This window comes from Suricata suricatta, chromosome 5, assembly GCF_006229205.1.
Source record: "Suricata suricatta isolate VVHF042 chromosome 5, meerkat_22Aug2017_6uvM2_HiC, whole genome shotgun sequence".
Classification (NCBI taxonomy): domain Eukaryota; kingdom Metazoa; phylum Chordata; class Mammalia; order Carnivora; family Herpestidae; genus Suricata; species Suricata suricatta.
Genome location: NC_043704.1, coordinates 121,178,310 through 121,198,490, shown reverse-complemented (window position 1 = coordinate 121,198,490; position 20,181 = coordinate 121,178,310). Strand labels below are relative to the sequence as shown.

At 45.4% G+C, this 20,181-nt stretch overlaps 1 protein-coding gene across 5 annotated transcripts in view; it reads right to left on the bottom strand.

The window, feature by feature from the left end:
• The window catches only part of NMNAT3 (nicotinamide nucleotide adenylyltransferase 3), a 127,128-nt gene that overhangs the window by 20,794 nt on the left and 86,153 nt on the right, over positions 1-20,181 (bottom strand). Inside the window, exon 2 of one of the 5 annotated variants that reach the window (XR_003908869.1) lies at positions 14,977-15,296. The exons of the other annotated variants lie outside the window; for them this stretch is intronic. The gene's annotated coding sequence lies outside the window, so the exon portion shown is untranslated. Of the gene's footprint in view, positions 1-14,976; positions 15,297-20,181 lie in introns of those variants that run through there. 5 annotated transcript variants of the gene reach the window in all.

Here is a 20,181-nt window from a genome sequence, read left to right as displayed (position 1 = left end):
GAGGAGATGGCCACCAGCCTGGTATGAGGGAGGGAGCCCATCTCGCCCCATACTGGCTAGGGTCGGGACTGCTCATTTCAAAACATCTTTGCCAACCTGCAGGAACTTTTTGTGGTTTACAATTTGCATTTAAGATTATTTGTTGTGTGATTTGTATTCCTTATTAGACCCGTGTGCTTCTCCTGTTGTGAACCACCTGTTCCTACTCATTGCTTCTTTGTCCTTTTGTGTATGAACTCTCTTTAACAAGTGTGTGAAATGTTTCCCTGTCGGTCTGCAGGCACCTCAGAGAGAATTCCCCTCCTAGTCCTGTACCTCTCGCCCAGCTCCAGTGTGGCTGCTGGGAATTCAATGTGGGTCCACCAGCTACGACCCCCCACATCCACATGAACCAAAACCTCCAACTCGGCTCAGGGACGCTTCTGTCTTTTCTCTGGCACTGCGCCTCTGCTCTACTTGCTAGCATCACCTCTTTATCGTCTCTTGTAAGTTTCACATCCTTATCTTTTTCTTGAATTCTGGAAGAATTCCTTCAACTGCTCTAGTTTTGTGTTTAGTCTCCAGATATCGCCTCCCCGTGGCCTTGGCTCCACTCAGCACTAATCTGGCAGGAATGTTTAGCACCCCAAATGCCATTCACCGTCCTCAGACTGCTCCTTTTGCCGACAGGTTGATTTTCTGCTATGATCACATTTTTGTCTTGAATCTCATGGAGAACCAGAGATTCAATAATTTTGTCTTCTTAAGTAGAGGGCCCCTTGGCCAGAATCCACAGGCTGTGACTATCTTTACAAGGGGCTTTCCTTTTCCTATGATCTGTTTCTTTTTCTCTGACTGGTTCACTGCCTCCAGAAAGGTTTGTCTGTCCTGTATGGGCGGGGGGTGGGGGGAGCCCTGTCAGAGTCTCGCTAGGTTCCTATTTAATTTATTTATTCACAGCAAAAGGATAAGGGCAACATTTAGGTTTACTGTGATTTTTCTTTGCAGCTCAAAAATCCACTTGCTTGTATAGTGCAAGGAGGGAGCTGTAGGTCAATGGAAATATGCATTGATAGGGAATTTCCCCCTTCTGAGGTTTATGTTTAACATTTTAAGAATGATAAATATATAAGGTAGGAAATAAAATTGAGTCTTTTCTTTAAATACTTACGGGACTGTCCCATGTCCTTTTTTAAATAGTCTGTTGCTGCCACCACTGATTTTGTATTTGACTCTTACAATACATTATCTTTTTACATAGACTTAGTGTTCCATAGGGCTGTCCAGAGTCAGTATCATGATCATTTAATCACTTTTTAGAAATTACATTTTAACATCTGATAGAGCTTCCTGAGCACTTGGTTAGTCTTCCAGGTGAACCTTGGGATACTTCTCTCAAGTTAAATAAAGAAAAATAGCCATGGCTATTTTCCCTGGAAAGCCAACTAATAAGTGACCATTCCCATGAGGACCTGGTCATATTTGCACAAAGTCAAGTCTCTCAGCAGAGGGGCGGGGCTGCTCTGTCGGGTGCCCTTCACATTTCTAGCTCAGGTGAGCCCTGGGGACATGTGTCCTTGGTGGCTTCTCTGGTGAATTATTTTTTTCCCTTATGTTTTATATAACATATAGGGTATATAAGTTCTTATGTATGTTATATATTACATGTTTTGTACAGTTGCAAACATTTCATGACATAGTATTGCAACTGTTATGTAGGACACTCTGTATTTTGGTTTGTTTATTTTTAATCTGGACTGCCTTACTGAACATATTAGTTCTGATGGGTTTTCAAATGCTCCTCTTGGATTTTCGAGGGATACAGTAATATCATCTGCAAATAATGAAAACCAAGTCTCCTATCTCTATTTCTTATTTTTGACTGATGCCATTAGAAAGTAATGGTGGTGAGTAGGCATTCTTTTCTATTTCCTTGCTTCTGTGGGGATGTTTCTGAAGTGTTATGCCATTACATGTCATGCTAGATAAGTATCCTTATAGTTCTAATTTACTAAGAGCTTAAAAAAAATCCCTAAGTAGGTGTTGGGTTTTATTGAATGACTTTTAAGTGTGTATTGAGATGATGATTTAGGTTCCATAAAAATATATTGTCTTAGTAATGCGATGTATTAATAGATATCTTTATGGTATACTGTCCTTGAATACCGGGGATAAATGCCACCTGGCCATGCTGAATTATTCTTTTATTAGCACTTTGATAACCTACTACTTTATATGGGTATTTTGCATTCCAGATGATGTTGTTAAACACTAGCTGTAATGTCACAATATCCTTATCCAATTTTCTTTGTTCTAGAAAATGGCTCAGGGAGAGTGAATTATTGGTCCTAATTCCTCACTCGGTCATAGGCTTACACACGCCCCTGCCATAGCCTCGCAAAGGCAGGATGTACCTCCCCACCCCCGACTTTGGGCTTGGTCATGAGACTCCCTTTGGCTAACGGGACGTGAGCAGCTGTGAGATGAACAAAAACTCAAACCTTGCTTGCTTGGTGGGACTTGTGATCCCGCAACGGTGCCATCCACACGAGAAGAATATGTGATGTAGTCACGATCCTTCTACTTTCCTAGACCCAGAGTTATTTAAATAAACGAGTGAGAATCTGATAACATATGAATAGTTCGTGGCGCTGAGCTGGTGCTCAGCGACTGTCACTCCCTCCACCCTCCTGTCCCGTGCAGCAGCCAAGGAGGGAACGGTGGCAGGTTGTCTTTATTTACACAAGATGATTACATTATCTCCCAGCACTCGCCTGCTCTTCTGGAACCCAATCACTCCTCCATTAAAAGTCTGTGCCCCTTCCCCCTGGACCTGGGCTCGCACTTGTGAATGTTTCACCCAGTGGCAGAAGTGATACTATGTGACTTCTGAGGCTAGGTCATAGAAATGCCATGCACGTCCACTGGATGGTCTGGGGATACTTGGGTTTGGAACCCAACTGCTAGGCCGTGAAAGCCCAACTAGCATCTGCCGAGAGACTCCACAGTGGAGCCATGAAGCCACGTGTACGTATTATGGTCAGCATCCCGGCCAGGACTCAGCATCAACTGCCAGATGTGTGAGTAAAGAAGTCTCCGGATGACTTCTGATCCCAGCTGTCTAGTTGGTCCTAGTCTTTGAGGTCTTCCTGGCAGAGTCCCCAAATATCGGGGAGCGGAGACAAACCATCCCCATTGTGCGGTGTCCAAATTCCTGATCCACTTAATTTGTGAGTGTAACAAAATGGTCAATTTACATCACTGAGTCTGGAGTGGTTTGTTACATAAGAATAATAACTGGAACAGGAATGGAGATCCAGAAAGATCATACCATTTTGCTGTGTTTACACTACCAGGAAATGGCAGGATTGGGATCAGAAGCAGGCCTGTCTGTCCTGTTTCTGTTGCACTGTCCCGGTAACGACAGTGAGGTTCAGAGAGCCCTAAACCAGCCAGAGCCAAGGAGCATACGACTCAGTAGCTCCACTTCTGCGTGAATGTGGCCCCAAACCAGGTCACTCTGGAGGATGATAGAGATTCCACCCCCTCTAGAACGGACCATGTCCCCCAGCAGGACTGGGCTTCTATAAAATGTTACTGCTCCTTGAAATATTAGCCGCCTCACAAATCATGAAGCAAGGCTTAACAGCATTCCAAAGTGTAAAGACTTCATTATTACCACAGAGAATGCTTTGGCACATTTATCCGCACTTTATTAAGAATATTACCATACACATTTAAAACAGAACTACACCTGTCCAAACAACTGAGAGAAGCTTTAGGAGCTCAGGCTTGGCTGGCTCCTCCTACTGTCCCCCTTCCCTGCCCCCGTACACCCCACTTCTGCTCAGAGAAGTCCAGTGTCCCAGAATACATGGGCACAGTCCAACCCTTAACCTGCTTCGTGGTCCCTTCTGTCCGTTTTCTTCTTTATTTGGTTGTGCTGGCTGCAAAGCACCTTGGGAAACAAGGCCTTGAAAAACAAAAATCTTTTAAGAAACGTCAGGAGCAAGTGTTGCAAGTGCTGTGAGGAACCAAGTAAATAAGGAAAGGAAGCCAGAGGGATAAGCCGGTCGGGGGGGGGGGGGGGGGAGAAAAAAAAGAAGACCAGGATCTCAATCAAATGAATCTGCGTGCTTTTACAAAGAGCTTATTGTGATTGAACTTGGCCTCCAAGCTAAGTCTGGAAAACATGATTTGGAAAACACAAAGCCGTGGAGGCTTTGAGGCCATTTTGGCACGCTTTCCCTTATTTTCTCCATCAAGTTCTGCCTTTTGGTTTGTTTGTTTGTTTTGTCACCAGATTGCTCTCAGCTCTCATGGTCCCAATGAACTTGAGGCTGCCTGTTTATTGCTCTGCTCTGTGTGTCACTGACCAGAAGCACCCCTAGATTTCAACGGCCACTAAATGCCTGGATCAAGGAAGCCTTGGGCAGGGAGGGCAGACCTGGGAATTCTGGTTACCCTGAGTCGAGTGGCAGACTTCCGGAAGCGCAGTGGCGGCCGCGTGGGGTGACACCATCCTCCCTCCCTCTCACAGTGCCCATGGAGTAGAGGCTCTTCTGTCTGCCCTCCGTTTCCCCCACTTTTTTCTGTGCAGAGCCTTTCTTTCTGCCCGCATTCTCTTCGCATTACAAAGCCCCGTCTGGTCTCCAGAATCCTTCCATGCCTCAGCTTGTCAGTGAGCATTTTCTTTCTTACGTTTCCTAATGTCCTGCTTTCTTTGTATGCAACTTCTTAAAAGCCTAGTAACGTAAGCAACACAAGCAGCAATATTTCATAGGGTTTAAACGTCCCTCCTCGTCCTGAATAGCAAGGCCTTTTATTTCCTCTCTCCTGTTCCATCCTCTACAACCATCTCCCGGAGGCTGCCCAGCCGGCCGTGCCTCCCACCTCTCGGAGTGCTTGACAAGGTCTCTGATGGGGTGGCTGGCTCCCTGGCACCCTCTGTGCATTCAGGGTATTCTGAATGTCCTTCTTTTGTGTGCTTCTGTTTTCCAACATTAAACTCCTGGCTGCGTCCCTCTGCCTGCTGAACAGAATGAATGTCCTTTTAGAGTTGGTAGGTTTTAAGAAGAACCCACCAGAACTCCCAAATGCTAGGGTCTCACGGTTCCTCAGAAACATATCACATTCTCTCTGGGGGCCTTAGATCCAGCAGGAACTTCATATGGGGAAAACAGGCGGTGGGGGGCAGGCTGCAATCAGGCAGTTCTGGCTTGGTGTGGAGTCTGCCGAAGGAGGCCTGTGAAAGCAGCACCAAATGCTGCCGTGGACAGCCACTGCGTGTGGAATCTCTGCAAAGCGGCCTCATTTCCCACGATGAATAACTAGTCCTGGGCCATATGCCACACTGTCCTCTTAAGACAGACAGGCTTTCTAGTGGCAGGAACTTGAGGGTCAGCAGGCAGAGGCGTATCTGAGTGAGGAGACTCAGTTTTGCTGCTTAGAAACTGTGTGACCTGGGGCAAGTTACTTAACCTCTCTGTTGCCCAGTCTCTTGACCTGAATCGAATGAGCTAATGTAGGAGACGAAGACCAGTTCAGGGCATATACATGGCTGGAGGGTACACTAGAACTCTCTACTGAATCTGAATTTCTCCTGCTTATCCCTGTTTTCATTACAAATGCCATTTCTCCTCTTCTCAAGGCAAGAGGGTGCCTCATACATTTGTATGAGCTGGCGGCCTGGCATGCACATTCGGTCAGGTGGTGTACCAGCACTGTAAGTTCTGGAATAAGTGCCCTGGAGCCCTGTCCTCATGGGGGCTTCAGTCCTGTGGGAGATGAACAGTCACCACAGGGTGGTCACTGGAGGGCAGAGGTACATGAGGAACCCAGAAGAGGCTCTCCCGGCCAAACAGAGTTTTTGGAGGAAGGGGCCTCTAAACTGAGTTACGTATAATGCAGAAGGCAGATGATGACCTAAGAAAAGGTAAAGTCTTATTAATCAAATCAATTCTTTCCACTCAAATTGTATTGAAAAGATACTTTTCTTAAGTCTTCGGAACTGGAGCTTGATGACCCCTTGATTCTGCACTAATATCCTTGCCTATTTCTTGATACGTTTTCAATTTACCTTCATGGTAATTTACACTCAAGGAAACTATCCAAGATCTGCTAAGGGATTCAATAAAATAGGTCACGGAGTTAAACACTGTGGTGAAACATAGGGCTTAATTTTATGGATAAAATTTAAATTGCTTGGCTGCCTTTTTGCATTATTCATGTTAAGAGTAATGATCACTCGGTGAATGGGAAGGGATCACTGTAGGAATGAGAAAGCCATTTTCCTAATTCTTTAAGCACACCTGGTGGGGTTGCGGACTTTGCCCTGGAGGTTAACAGCGGTAGCAGGAGGGAAGAGACCTGAGCGGTGGTAGTCCCCCTCCACCGGCCACTTCCCGGGCTGCCACAGGAACAAGGAGCCGGACACTGGAATTTTTCCGAGCGTTGACACCCTGGGGGAGCAGGAGGAGGACGGCATGTTGAACACCAGCACTTCTCCTGGTATTTCTCAAAGTGAGTCTGCACTGATTGAGGGCCTTGTTAAAAATGCATATTCCACTGCTGGGGATCTACCCAAGGGATACAGGAGTGCTGATGCACAGGGGCACATGCGCCCCAATGTTCGTAGCAGCACTTTCTACAATAGTCAAATCATGGAAAGAGCCTAAATGTCCATCACCTGATGAGTGGATCAAGAAGATGTGGTTTATATATACAATGGAATATTACATGGCAATGAGGAAGAATGAAATCTGGCCATTTGTAGCAAAGTGGATGGACCTCGAGGGTGTCATGCTAAGTGAAATAAGTCAGGCGGAGAAGGACAGATGCCATATGTTTGCACTCATAGGTCTAACGGGAAACCTAACAAAGGACCATGGGGGAGGCGAAGAGGGAGGAAGAGTTAGGGAGAGGGAGGGAGGCTAATCATGAAAGACTCTTGAATACTGAAAAAAACTGAGGACTGAAGGGGAAAGGGGAAGGGTGTGATGGACACGGAGGAGGGCACTTGTGGGGACAAGCACTGGGTGTTATATGGAAACCAACTTGACAATAAACTATAAATAAAAATGCATATTCTGGGCGGCACCTGGGCCTGTCCTCTGGCAGGAAGGCATAGGAGCTTAGATTCTTCCCAAGCATCCTGGGTGACCGTGAAGCATCCTGGGTGACCGTGAGGCTGAGGATCTATGGGTGCAGTACGGACCGCAGAGGACCCACTCCCTCTCGGTCACTCAGGTTCTTTAATTAACCCAGCACTGGGCTCTAAAGTAAACAAGGACCGCTTTGCTGTAATGACCGAATCACCAATGTTATGCGTGTGGAATCAAAAGATAAAGCCACTTGTATCTCAATAAAAAGCATTTATTTAGCGACAAAAAGTATATGGGTTTCTTAGGTTGTGAGTGTTTTATGGAGTTTAATTCAATTTCATTTTTGAGGTTTGTTTCTAATAATACCCTTAATTTACTTGTTTAATGTATTCGTCGGTCAATTCTGATTATGTAAATTGTAGGCGATCTTCTCCATTTGCCATTATAAGACATAATTTAGAGTTGCAGAGCTAACTGAAAGCTGACCATCTCACCAAGCACTAAAAATTTAGTCCCTCTGGGGGAATATTTTTCCTAAGAGTTTTATTTATTTTTTTCATTCCAATGTTTAGATTAGCATTTCTCTAGCTGTTCTGCATAATAATTTGTTTTATCTTATTTTATTGTATTTTTAATTTTTTTAAATGTTTATTTTTAAGAGAGAGAGAGAACAGGGGCAGAGAGAAAGGGAGACACAGAATTCGAAGCAGGCTCCAGGCTCTGAGCTATCAGCACAGAGCCTGATGTGGGGCTTGAACCCACAAACCGTGAGATGGTGACCTGAGCTGAAGTTGGACGTTTAACCGACTGAGCCACCCAAGTGTCCCTGTGTAATGATTTATAGGCACCTACCAGCAACCCCCCTTCCCCACCCCAAAAGGGTTCAATGGCCAAATATACTTTGGAAATATCAAGGGAGACAAAGTGAAACAGCTCTTATTGCTGACTGCAAATGCTTTGTGAGCCCCTAACATGTGGAGGTGCATAGTACCTCTCCAAGAAGGACACAGAACAGGCAGGGCTTCGTTTCATGGAATGTCCTGTTGATAAGTGTTCAGAGGACCACACTTGTAAGATATGTAGTTAACCCCAAATTATGTCAGGGGGATAGCACTGCATTTATTCAGATGAACTGCTTGTAAGACCCAGGCCTAGGAAGTGTTTTGCAACTGAGGGTATACATTAGATCACTAGCAGGGTGCTTCCTTGAACACAGACCTCCCACCATGACATCCGGTTAAGGTGCTGATGTAAACTGTGGAATCGTAATCTACTTGATCATCACCACCACTGCCACCTTCATCAAATCATGATCAGCATTTCTAACGCCACACCCATAGCACCACCACGTTGGGAGTGCCACCGTCCTCATGCCAGGACCACCAAGATCACTGTCCTCACCAACACCGTCATCTGGCCCATCACTACCGCCAGCACCACACTATGAACAGCAAACGCCACTGCCATTACCACACCATGATCTACGCTACCACCACCACCACCTGTGTGTGCAGCCATCAGCACCATTGCAGCCCCTAGAACTGCCTCAGCGCAGCCACCACCACCACCACATCCAGGTGGCCACCATCCTTTATGTTTACACTGGAGAGGAGATAAACACCAGTGTAATTATTTCACGTGGTGCTCAAAGGTTGGAAGGCTCCATATAATTGCACACATTTACCCCAAGTTACTATGGCTGCCCGGTAACCACCAGGTGGAACCAGACAGGGTGTCACAGCAGAATCCTGGGGTCTACAGTCTAGAAGCTAAACAGGACCTCCAATCCAAGGCAGGCATACCTCAATTCCCTCTGTGATCAGAGTGTAAGCCATGTCAGCTTATTGGATGGGAAGGTTCAGCCCCAGTGTGATTTCAGAAATGTGGAGGCTGGACTTCAGCTAGTTTAGGAGCATCCCCGGGCGCTAGCCATGTGGCAACCATGGAGGGGCTTTAGAACCAGCACAAAATGAGACTTGGTACTGCGGGAGAGCCCAGTCTAGGTAGGGGAGTCACAGGAGAGAAAACCTTAAGCATAGTTACAGTTTATGTAATTAAGCTACTTTGAAGTTGTATTTTATGTATGGGCTCATGGATATATTTTGTTACATAAATGTATATAATAATCATGATGATGATGTATGGCATGTGCTGAGTGCTTAACAAAGTGTTGGGGACTGTGCTGAAGACTTTATATAGGCTATCTCTTTGTTATTTTTTTTTTTAATATTTGTTTACTTTTGAGAGAGAGAGAGAGAATCCAAGTAGGGGAGTGGGAGAAAGAAAGGGAGACATAGGATCGAAGCAGGCTCCAGGCTCTGGGCTGTTAGTCCAGAGCCCAATGTGGGGCTTGAACTCATAAATCACGAGATCATGACCTGAGCTGAAGCGGGATGCTTAACCGACTGAGCCGCCCAGGTGCCCTTACAGGCTATCTCTTTAATTCTCCTATATGAAAGAAGTGTGACTGTTAGTCCCATTTTCCTGATGAACAGACTGTGAAGCAGAAGTTAAATAACCCGTCCAGGGTCATAGAGCGAATTAACTGTAGTTCTAGGGTATGAACCTAGGTAGGCTGGTTCCAGGGACCACGATCGTAACAAGAACTGTACATGTTGACACGCTGTCTGCACATTGTCTACACATGTCAGCCGCATATAAACTCAAGCTGCATACAGCTCATCCTGTGTGGGGTGATTTAAGGCCTGTTCAAGGGCATTGCTGCTGATATGCGATGTGTCTCATGGGCTAATTTTTGAGAGAGATTTAAGTCAAATGAAAGAAACACAAATGGCCACCAAGTGCAAGGTGATTTGGTACAAAATAGGATGGTGGTGGTGAGTACTCGTGAAGCAAAGTTCTCCTAAGTTCACATAACAGGTATGCAGTGAGGGGCTGTGGCCTGCAGGCACTGGGCAAGCGAAGCCATTCCTCCTGGCTCTCGGTCCACAGCTCATCTTGCGTGTTGAAGTCCTGAGCAGCCTCAGGAAAAAAATATCCTAGGTTCAAATAGCTTAAGTTTCCAAGCACTTCAGTAAGCAAGAGCACTCAAGGCAGAGTGGGGATGCTTCTTAGGCTAGTGCAGAGGGTGCCTGCCAGGGGACTGTCCCTCCTTCCTCCTCACCCTAGCTCTTTCCTGAGACATACTGATATTAGAAAGGATGGCTCTGTGAATGTACCTGTTGTTAACTCTTAAAAATATATAAATGTATGCAAACCCATATGTATATTCTACACAAATATAGACATGCACAGATCTTTTTTTTTTTCCCCCATGAAAAGAGAAATAGCATGAAGCTGGGCTCCACCCCCAGTGTCCACAGTCAGTGAGGCTCTGACCCCTGTACTAGGTGAGGGCACTTGCTGGGCGGGGGCTCTAACTCCCCAACATCATCATCACTATCACCATCGTCATGCTCACTGTCTACTGCTGCTTAGTAAGTGCCAGAGGGGTGCTAGGCTCTGCGTGCAGTGTTGATAGGGTTTAGAGTCTCACAACAGTCTCAAAAGTCAGTTGGTATCCCCCCCCTGGGGTTGCTTTGCTGGCTTGGCCAAAGTTGCATGGGCTGGAAACCCATGATGTGAAAGCAGGTTTATTTGTCTGGCTTTGCAGCTTTTGCTTGTCTTTGTGCTCTGTGCTTGTTTTAACTATACCAAATACCTCTTACATGAAGATTCTTCATCTCCAAAATGCAAGGGCTGGGGTCGTGGAAATAATGCCACCTCATGGGCTTGTTTCGGGGCTTAAATAACAGAATGCATGTAGGAACGTTTTGTGAAATGTAAGGAGTCATCCAAATGTAACATTATTACTATTATTTTGGTTTCATGTGATAAAATTAAACATAACAATTTTGTTTAGCCATGTGGATAATGATTTCACTACAACTTCCCTTGTAATTTTATGTATTTTAAGTTTTTATTTTGAAATAATTTCAGACTCTGCAAAATTGCAAAGTGCTTAGCAAAGGCAGTCCAAGGAGTTCCCACATCGTTCACCCAGCTTCTGCTAATGTCACATCTCATGGTTCAATGATCTAAATCAGGATGTGAGCAATAAACTACCCACCTGTCTGGAGGCCTTATTCACATTTCCTCTGTGTCACATTTTTCTGGTCTAGAGTCCAATCCAGGATCTCACACTACGTATTACTGTCCTGTATCCTAACTGTCCTCTATCTAGGGACAGCTCCTGAGTCTTTTATGACCTGGACATTTTAGAAAAGTACTGGCCAGTGTTTTTGTGGAATACCCCTCAGTTCAGCTTGTCTGTTTTTGTCTCCATTAGACTGCCTTTCTGGCCCTCAGCTAGAACACCTCAGAGATGATGCTGTGCCACTTTTCCAGGGTGCAAGACCTTGATTTCTCCTGATTCTGGTGATAATATCTTTGATACTTGGTTGAGGTGGCGTTTCTCAGACTTCTCTACTGTTAAGTTACTATTTTCTCCGTGTGTCTATAAATAATAAGCATCTTACAGGGAGTCCTTTGAGACTATGCAGATACCCTGGTTCCCATCATACATCTGCCCCCTGATTTTAGCATACGTTGATGATTCTGGTGTGCAACAACCATTGGTGTGATGTCTGCCAAACAGTGATTTTTTTTTTTTATTTCTAACATTTCTTCTACAGGATTAATTAGAATTGTCCCATAAGGAGGAACTGTCCTTTCTTCTGTGTTTATTTATCTATTCATCAAATCATTTATTTATATCAATATGGACTCATGGATATTTATTTTATTCTGTGGGGTGTAATCCATTATCATTATTTATTTTGTTCCTCAAATTATCACAGATTTGCCCAATGGAAGCACCTTAAAATGGGCTCTGGTATCTTTCTGACACACTCCCATCACTTATTAAGCCCATCCTTGCTTTCTGGCACCGTAAGATGTTCAATCCAGACTCATCTTGTTCTTTCTCTGGAAAGAACAGCTCTGAAATCCCAACACTTCTCCAGAAAGCCCTGGCTTTTGAAATTGAAGGATGGCATTTAGAAACCACGGGGGATGGTTGTGCTGCTACTGAGGTTTTGTGGTTTCTAGGCTCTCTTCAAAGACAGAACTAGGAAATTATATGTTAGACATTATAATTATATATCGCATAATTATAGAACACGCACACACACGTACACACACCTCCCTGTATTTCCTTCTATCACCATCCATGGCTACATTAAAAACCCCGAGTTTGTACTGAAACCTCCAGTTCCAATCCAACACCACAGGGTTCATTCCAGCCTCCCTCCTTTCCTTACTGTAACTGCTTTCTTCAACAGTGAGAAACTTGGCTCTACCCTCCATAAGAAATTATGCATTTGCTTGCTCGTGGCATTTACATAAATTCACTTCAAAAGTGCTCCCGTGTACCCCAGTGGAAAACAAGTGTTCTAACTGGTTAACTAACAGTCCGTATGAATGCTTCTTTTTGGTATGTGCCTCCGGGTATCCAGTCAACCTGTTGCTTTCCAAGTTCCTGAGGTTGCTTCTTCATTTTCTCCCTGCCTCCAATGTGTTGTAGATTCATTTGTATTCAGGTAAAGCTGTTCGTTACTGTTTGTATTTCATCCTGGGTTCCCTTCTCATCCAGGTGGACTTTTAGTAAACACTTAGTTTTTTTGGTATGGAATTCCAAGATTTTGAGTCAGACTATAGAAAAGAGGTGCATTTAGAGAAGGGTCTCTCTTCCCTCATCCTGGCTTCTGCCCTGTTCTCAGCTCCCGGATCTTTCCATGCTGGTCCCATCCACCAGCTGGAAGGAACTGACCTCATTAGTTTACAAAATCTATTCTTAAATGATTTTGTCTTCCTAAGATTTATTTTCCCTATAATTATCAGTAACTCATAAATCTCCCCAAGGTCTAACTCTTTCTCAACAACCTTGTCTTCAAAAATATTTATACAGACACATCTTTTCAATTTGTTTTAATTAATGCCATTTGTACTGTTGGGAGTGTTACTTAACTGTTTTATCTGATTTGGGCCCGGGGTTTTCTGAATGCTCTTTGCACGAGTTCTCTTTATGATCTGCTTAGCAAAGAAGGCCAATGTCTGACTCTGAATAATCTTTGCTTCCTGATGGAAGACAAAGATTGTTGCAGGTCCTGGCATATTAACCAGAAGGCTGTCTTGTGGGGGAGGGTGGGGGGCGGGTTTACGGTTAAGCCTGGCTAGTTGGTGTGGCGGCAGCAGGCAGAGACAGGAAGAGTTTGGGGCAGAGATGAGATCCCCATGGGGAGATGGTAGGAGCATTGGCTTTGCATTCTAAGAGACTGGGGCTTTGTCCTTTTCTTGCTGGGAAGGTCTCACGCAAAACGTGTTGCCTCTCCAGGCCTCAAGTTTCCTTATCCTTGAAATGGGAATATTAATACTTCATCATAGGAATGCCTTGAGGATAATGTGACTCCATTTGAACCCCTGCTCCCTGCATGGGAGAAATCCACTGATAGTGTCCCTTCCTCACTCAGCCATTCCGCCCTTCTATTACTATTAATGCATATGTTATTTCAATTTCTTTTGAGCTTTTAATTAAACTTATCTTGAGATAATTGTAGATACCATGCAGTTTAAGAAATACCACAGAGTGCTCCCATATGCCCTTCATCCAGTTACCGCAACCGGTAACTTCTTGCTCCCTTACAGTCACATATCACGACCAGGACCTGGGGGTTGCTAGAATCCACCCATCTTTTTCATATTTTACTGCCGTACACACACTCTTTGGAGTGTATGTATTTAGTTCCATGAAATTCCATCACATCCTTAGGCTTCATCTGCCCACCACCGCTACCGCGGCTGAGCCACGTAATAGTTCCCCGGCACTAATAGCTGTCACTTATCCATTTGTAACCATACCCGCTCCCCTCCTCTCAAGACCCAGCCCTGACCCCTGGCAACCATGAGTATATTCTCATTCATAGAAGTTAGCCATCTCAAGGCTGCTATGTAAATGGAGTCATAGAATATGTAACCTTTCAGGACTGGCTTTCTTCATCAGCATTACTCCCTGGAGATTCATCAAAGGTGTTGTGTGTATAGTTTCTTTTTATTACTGAATAATATTCTCTGGTACGGATGTGTCACAGTTTAACTATTCACCCCTTGAAGGACACCTGGATGTTTTTCTGGTGTTGAGCTATTATAAGGGAAGCTGTAACGAACATTTGTGTATGGGTTTTATGTGAAAGTAAGTTTCCCTTCTCTGGGATCAATGCCCACGAGTGCAATTGCTGGGTTTATGGTAGTTGCATGTTTAGTTTTACAAAAATCGCCAAACTGTTTTCTAGGGTGGTTGTGCCATTTTACTTTTCTACGAGCAATTAGGAGTGGCCCTGTTTCTCTGGATCCTTTAAAGCATTCAGTGTCATCATTTTTTAAATTCTAGCCTTTGTAATGGGCACAGCAATACCTCATTGTGGTTTTAAAGTTGCATTCTCTTATGGCTACCATTTTAAGTATCTTTTCATGTGCTTATTATCTGCCTTCTGTATATCCTCTTTAGAGAGGTGTCTCTTGGGTGTCTTTTGCCCATTTCCTAACTGGACTGTTTTTTTTATTGTTAAATTTTGAGAATTAAAAAAATTTTTTTTAATGTTTGTTTATTTTTGAGAAGGAGACAGTGTGAGTGGAAGAGGGATAGAGAGAGAGGGAGACACAGAATCTGAAGCAGGCTCCAGGCTCTGAACTGTCAGTGCAGAGCCCGATGCGGGGCTCAAACCAACGAACCATGAGATCGTGACCTGAGCCAAAGTTGGACGCTTAACTGACTGAGCCACCCAGGCACCCGGAGAATTCTTTATATAGTTTAGATAGTAGTCCTTTGTTGGATATGTGACCTGTAACCTCAACTGTTTGAGGAATGAGACAGAGTAAACACTAAATAAGCAAGCAATGAAACAAAAGCCATTACTTTATTTTCATTTTGTATCTGGTGGAGGGGAAAGGGGAGGGGATGGAAAATGGGGGAAGAACCATCTTCCAGTTTACAAAGGCACAAGTAACAGTTCTCATTCGTCACAGCATTCTGTGTGTGCGCAGGAGTAGGGGGGATGGAAAGCAGAAAAATGTCTGAGGGCCTTGATCCAAAGCACTGTCACTGGCGAGGGGCTGTTCATCCCGAACCAGGCGCCGCTGAGTCCGGTGGGAGAGTACCTGCCACAGAAACTGCCCCTCAGACACCCTCGCAGGATCGGTTTCATTTAAGCCACATCTCTGGGTGGACACATAAAGATAAAGAAATGCTGATTTGTTACTAAATCAGAAAAGTACTTTCTTCCGAAAGAGTTTGGAATGTAACACTTGTGTGCCTCAAGCCCTTGAGGCCTCAGATGAGGAGAAGGAAAAAAATTATCTTGGTTCAAAACAATCGCTGGAGTAATTCAACATTCTTAAATCTATCTCCTCCAGAAAAGTCTTTTAAATTAGAAATGTGAAAATAAACAGTTTTTCAGTCCAGGCTGGAGAATTGCCCATGAATATATATTAAAATCACTCTATTTGATTAATAAACGTCTGTGTGAGCCCAAGATTAAGGCAACATGCTGAGCTTAGACATTTACTCCTGCTCTCATGGTACCTCCTAAAGCCCAGAAGACCCAAGGCTGGGGCTGTCACTGCCTTAAATAGAATTATTAGAGCTTAATTCCCCCCCTTACCTCAGATTGCGCTGTGCAACCTTATCATAATGCATTTAATTCTCTCCTATATTCACTGTGAAATAGAGAATCAAAATTAAAGTACAGGGGTAGCGGAAGTGATGGGCGTCCCCCTGGACACTGATCAGATGTTTTTACTTAACACACAAAACTGCTGGTGTAAAGGATGTTGCAGTAAATAGGCTTTAATTTAAAATGCAAGTCGTTGAGAGGAAAACCTGGGAGCCAGAAAATACTCTTCCCTTCCTCAAGGTTGTCCAAAGGGAAAAAAAGGACAGGGCTTTCAACTGGGTTGTTATCTTTACGATGCAATTTAATCTGGGATGCCACAAACATGCGGGGCAGGATCGTTAGGAAATAACATCATAAAGTATCAAGAAAGGGCTAAGGAAAACAGGAGAAACTGCTTTGTGGTTTTCTCGTCCCTATGCATAGATATGAGAATATTATGTTAACCTGTCTGGTCATGGCCATGGGAACGGGAGCTGCTTTAAGCCAGAGCTCGGTTGACGCCTGCTCAGGATGCAGATGGGGAGACCAAATCTGTATGGGATAGGCCGTGTGCGCCAGACATCTAACGTGCATGGCCTCATTTAAGCCTCATAATAAATAACCTTGCAAAGTTAGGAGATGTTATTCCCCTGTTGCATTGGGGATACACAGGTTGGTGGGGTGAAATAAATTGCTCAAGGTCACGCACTAGTGACTGGGTTTGCAACCAAGGCTGACTTCAAAGCCATTGCTCTTTCTGCGGCCCCATGGTCACAGGGAAGGGAGCATTGTCCCCTCTATGGCTCACTACTCTGTAGTGCTGGCACCTGTGGGCTGTGGCATCCAAGGGAAAGCAGAAATAGGGATGAGAATTGCAGGACCCGGAAGCAAGCCAGGGCTGAGTGTGGCTGGTAGCAGGCAAGGCCTGGAGGAGTCTGTGCCTGCCAAGCTGCCAGACATGGGGAGGCCTCCTGGATCCCGCCCAGATGGGGCAGAGATTTGACTGAGAGCAGGTCTGCACCCACTTCTGCTCTGTGTGTCTAGTAAACTAGTGTTCTTCCTTCTGAAGGCATCCATTTAGTCATTCACATGAGAAGCACACAGGATGAACTCTGGACTGTAGTTTGGGACCATGAATCCAAATCAGAGCAAAATCAGGTAACAGAGCCTACAATTTACAGTTTCTGAGCACTTGGGAAAAGATGAGTGCTCAGAGCTGGCAAGAGTCATTTCCGTATATGGTAGTTTCCAGATGAGCAGGCAAGCCACAGCCATGAAGAAGGAATCTTATCTAGCACCTGACAAGGTCTCACAATGAGGTGGCAAATGCACCCTCGGCCACCTTTCTGCCGGGAGTCATGCAGGGCTGTGCACGTGCCCCCCAGGCTGAGTCCCGCTGGTCTCGGTGAAGTGGGCCTGAAGTCTCAGTCAGCAGTCCTGGCGCCAGACGGCGGTCTGCACTACCCAGGTGCAGGCAGCCAGGAGTATTCTAGCAGCTGCTTTACCAGAGGCTCTCCGGGAATGCTTCCATGGCCGAGGCTTCACCTACTAGACATCTGCTGGCCACCTGGTTCAGGCTTTGAATGAGTCCCTTTCACCTTAAAGTCTACATTCCAGACCCCAAGGTCAAGCCTGGACCCCTTTCCACTTCTGGTAAGGCCAGCCACTTTCCACTCTCACCAGATCTGGGTTTGAGACCTGCCATTCCTGAGGCCTCACAAAAGCCTGCTGCGGCATCTCCGTAGCATGGGGAGGAGAGAAGACCACCCGCCCTGGGGGCCGAAGTCTGGGTGCAGGCTCCAGCTCCTATCAGCTGTGGCATCAACAACCTCACCAAACCTCAGTTTCCCTGTCTTTAGAGGGAGGGAACCACCCTGCACTCTAGTACTTGCACGTACACAGTCCCCATGGCACACGACACCCTCTGTGACTCTCTGGCACTCCTTCACACCTCCACCTCCCTCTGGTCCCATCTGAGCCAGAGGCTCTCAGGAGTAGGACAGGAAGTACCTTCATCGTCAAAAATCCTTCTGTACTCAGAGGTTTGCATGTTATAAGGCTCTTTTCTAGCTTGTGGTCATTTTCACAAGGTTCTTTTTTTTTTAATTTTTTAAAATGTTTTATTTTTATTTTTATTTTTGAGAGACAGAAAGAGACAGCATGAGCAGGGGAGGGTCACAGAGAGAGGAAGGTACAGAATCTGGAGCAGGCTCCAGGCTCTGAGCTAGCTGTCAGCACAGAGCCTGATGCGGGGCTTGAACCCACTAACTGTGAGATCATCACCTGAGCCGAAGCCAGACGCTCAACCGACTGAGCCACCCAGGTGCCCCACAAGGCGCCCAGACTCAGCTGCCCACTCTGCCCGGATCCTTCCACTCTGCCCTCTGCAATGGCACATTCCCTGATCATCTTCACTGAGGGTTCATGGTCCCCCTGCTCCCTCAGTTTCTATCTACCAATCTATAAAACCACAGTCAAACTTTGGCCTTTGCACTTGGCACACTGTGATCCTCTCCATCTACAATCTGGCCGCTACTGAGGTGCAATTTCCAAGTCCACACGAACAACCTAACACATTGGCTTTCTGCCCCCCCCCATTAGCAAAGTGTTCCCTGCACCCTGAAGCCCCTCATGGGTTCCTTTATGCCCTAGACTCTGGAGCCCCCAAGAGTCTGCTATAGTCACTAATCGTTCTTTCAGCTCTTCACAGTCGTGTGTTCCCCCTTGCTGGGGTCTCCAGCCACACTTGACCCTGCTCTGCCTACCTCCTCTCTCCCCTCTCCTTCTGCATTTCCTTTTTAATCACTTGAGATCCCAGGTCAGACCTTTCAAGGATGCTCATGGCAACCTTGTCACATGCCTCTGCATACCTCCATCACACCCAGCTAGCAAACTCCTTCCCTGGCTGAACCCAGCGACCTTCCTCTGTGGTTGCCACAGAACAACCAAAAGCTGCTGGGAAAAGCCATCCCTGAGGCTCCTGCATTACTGACTAGCCACATGCCCAGCACAAAGGTGAGGTTCTGGCCCATGTGGTCTCCTACCGCACACCCACCATCTTCCCTCCTCCAGCCTCTGAGCTCCCAGCATCCCTCACTCTCAGCTGGGGTCCATGCTGCCTATCCTGGAAGATGAGGGAAGCCACACGGGGCATCTCTACTTTTGTCCTGTCCATCTGCCCCAGTTACAACAGAGCAGCAGTCTAGGGCCAGTCCATCTGCTTGGGCTTGGGCTTCTAGTCCGCCCCGTCACAGAGGAACGCCACCACAGAGGCTGAAAATCAGTCACCTGCAGCCTGAATCTGCCGCTCATGGCAGGCATGTCTTGCTTGTTCCACACAATGTAATTGTGTTTTATTTTCATTAAGTCAATATTTAATATTTTAGAGCTTTTTATTTTATTTTATTTATTTATTTATTTATTTTAAATTTATTTTTGAGACACAGAGAGACACAGTGTGAGCAGGGGAAGGTCAGAGAGAGAGGGAGACACAGAATCTGAAACAGGCTCCAGGCTCTGAGCTAGCTGTCAGCACAGAGCCCGACGCAGGGCTCGAACCCACGAACCGCGAGATCATGACCTGAGCTGAAGCCGGACGCTTAACCGACTGAGCCACCCAGGCGCCCCTATTTTAGAGCTTTTTAAAAACTTAATTGTGATATCATTTCAGGCTTAAGGAAAAATGCCAAGAATATTACAAAGAATTTTGATATACACTTCACCCAGATTGCCCAATGGTCATATTTACCACATCTGCTTTATCTTTCTCTATCTCCCTCTCTCCACATACACACACATACATCTACTTTTTTCTGAATCAGATGAGTAAAATGCAGATATGATGTCCCTGTGTCCCTAATAACTTAGCATGTTTCCTTTAATTTTTTTAAATGTTTATTTATTTTTAAGAGAGAGAGCAAGTGTGACCAGGGGAGGGGCAGAAAGAGAAGGAGACACAGAATCTGAAACAGGCTCCAGGCTCTGAGAGGTCAGCACAGAGCCTGATGTGGGGCTTGAACCCATGTACGGTGAGATCATGACCTGAGCCAAAGTAAGACACTCAACTGACTGAGCCACCAAGGCGCCTCAGCATGTATCTTTGAAACAAAAGCATTTTTTTATATAACTACAGTAAAATAATACAAATTGAGAAGTTAACATTGATATAATACTGTTAGCTAACTTACAGATGCAATTCATATTTGCCCACCAAATTTCCACTGATGTCTATTATAGCAGTAATCAACCCATGATCGGTAGACCACATTTAGCCATCCCCTCTGTTTAGCTCTTCCGCCATCTAGAATAGCTCTTCAGTGTGCCCGTTTTGACAAAGACATTTTATACAGGCTGATTATTTTGTAGACTGCCTCTTGCTTTAGCTTTGTCTGATGTTTCCTCAGGAGGAGAGTGAGGCTGCGCACTTGTGGGGGGGACAGCTCAGCAGCGAC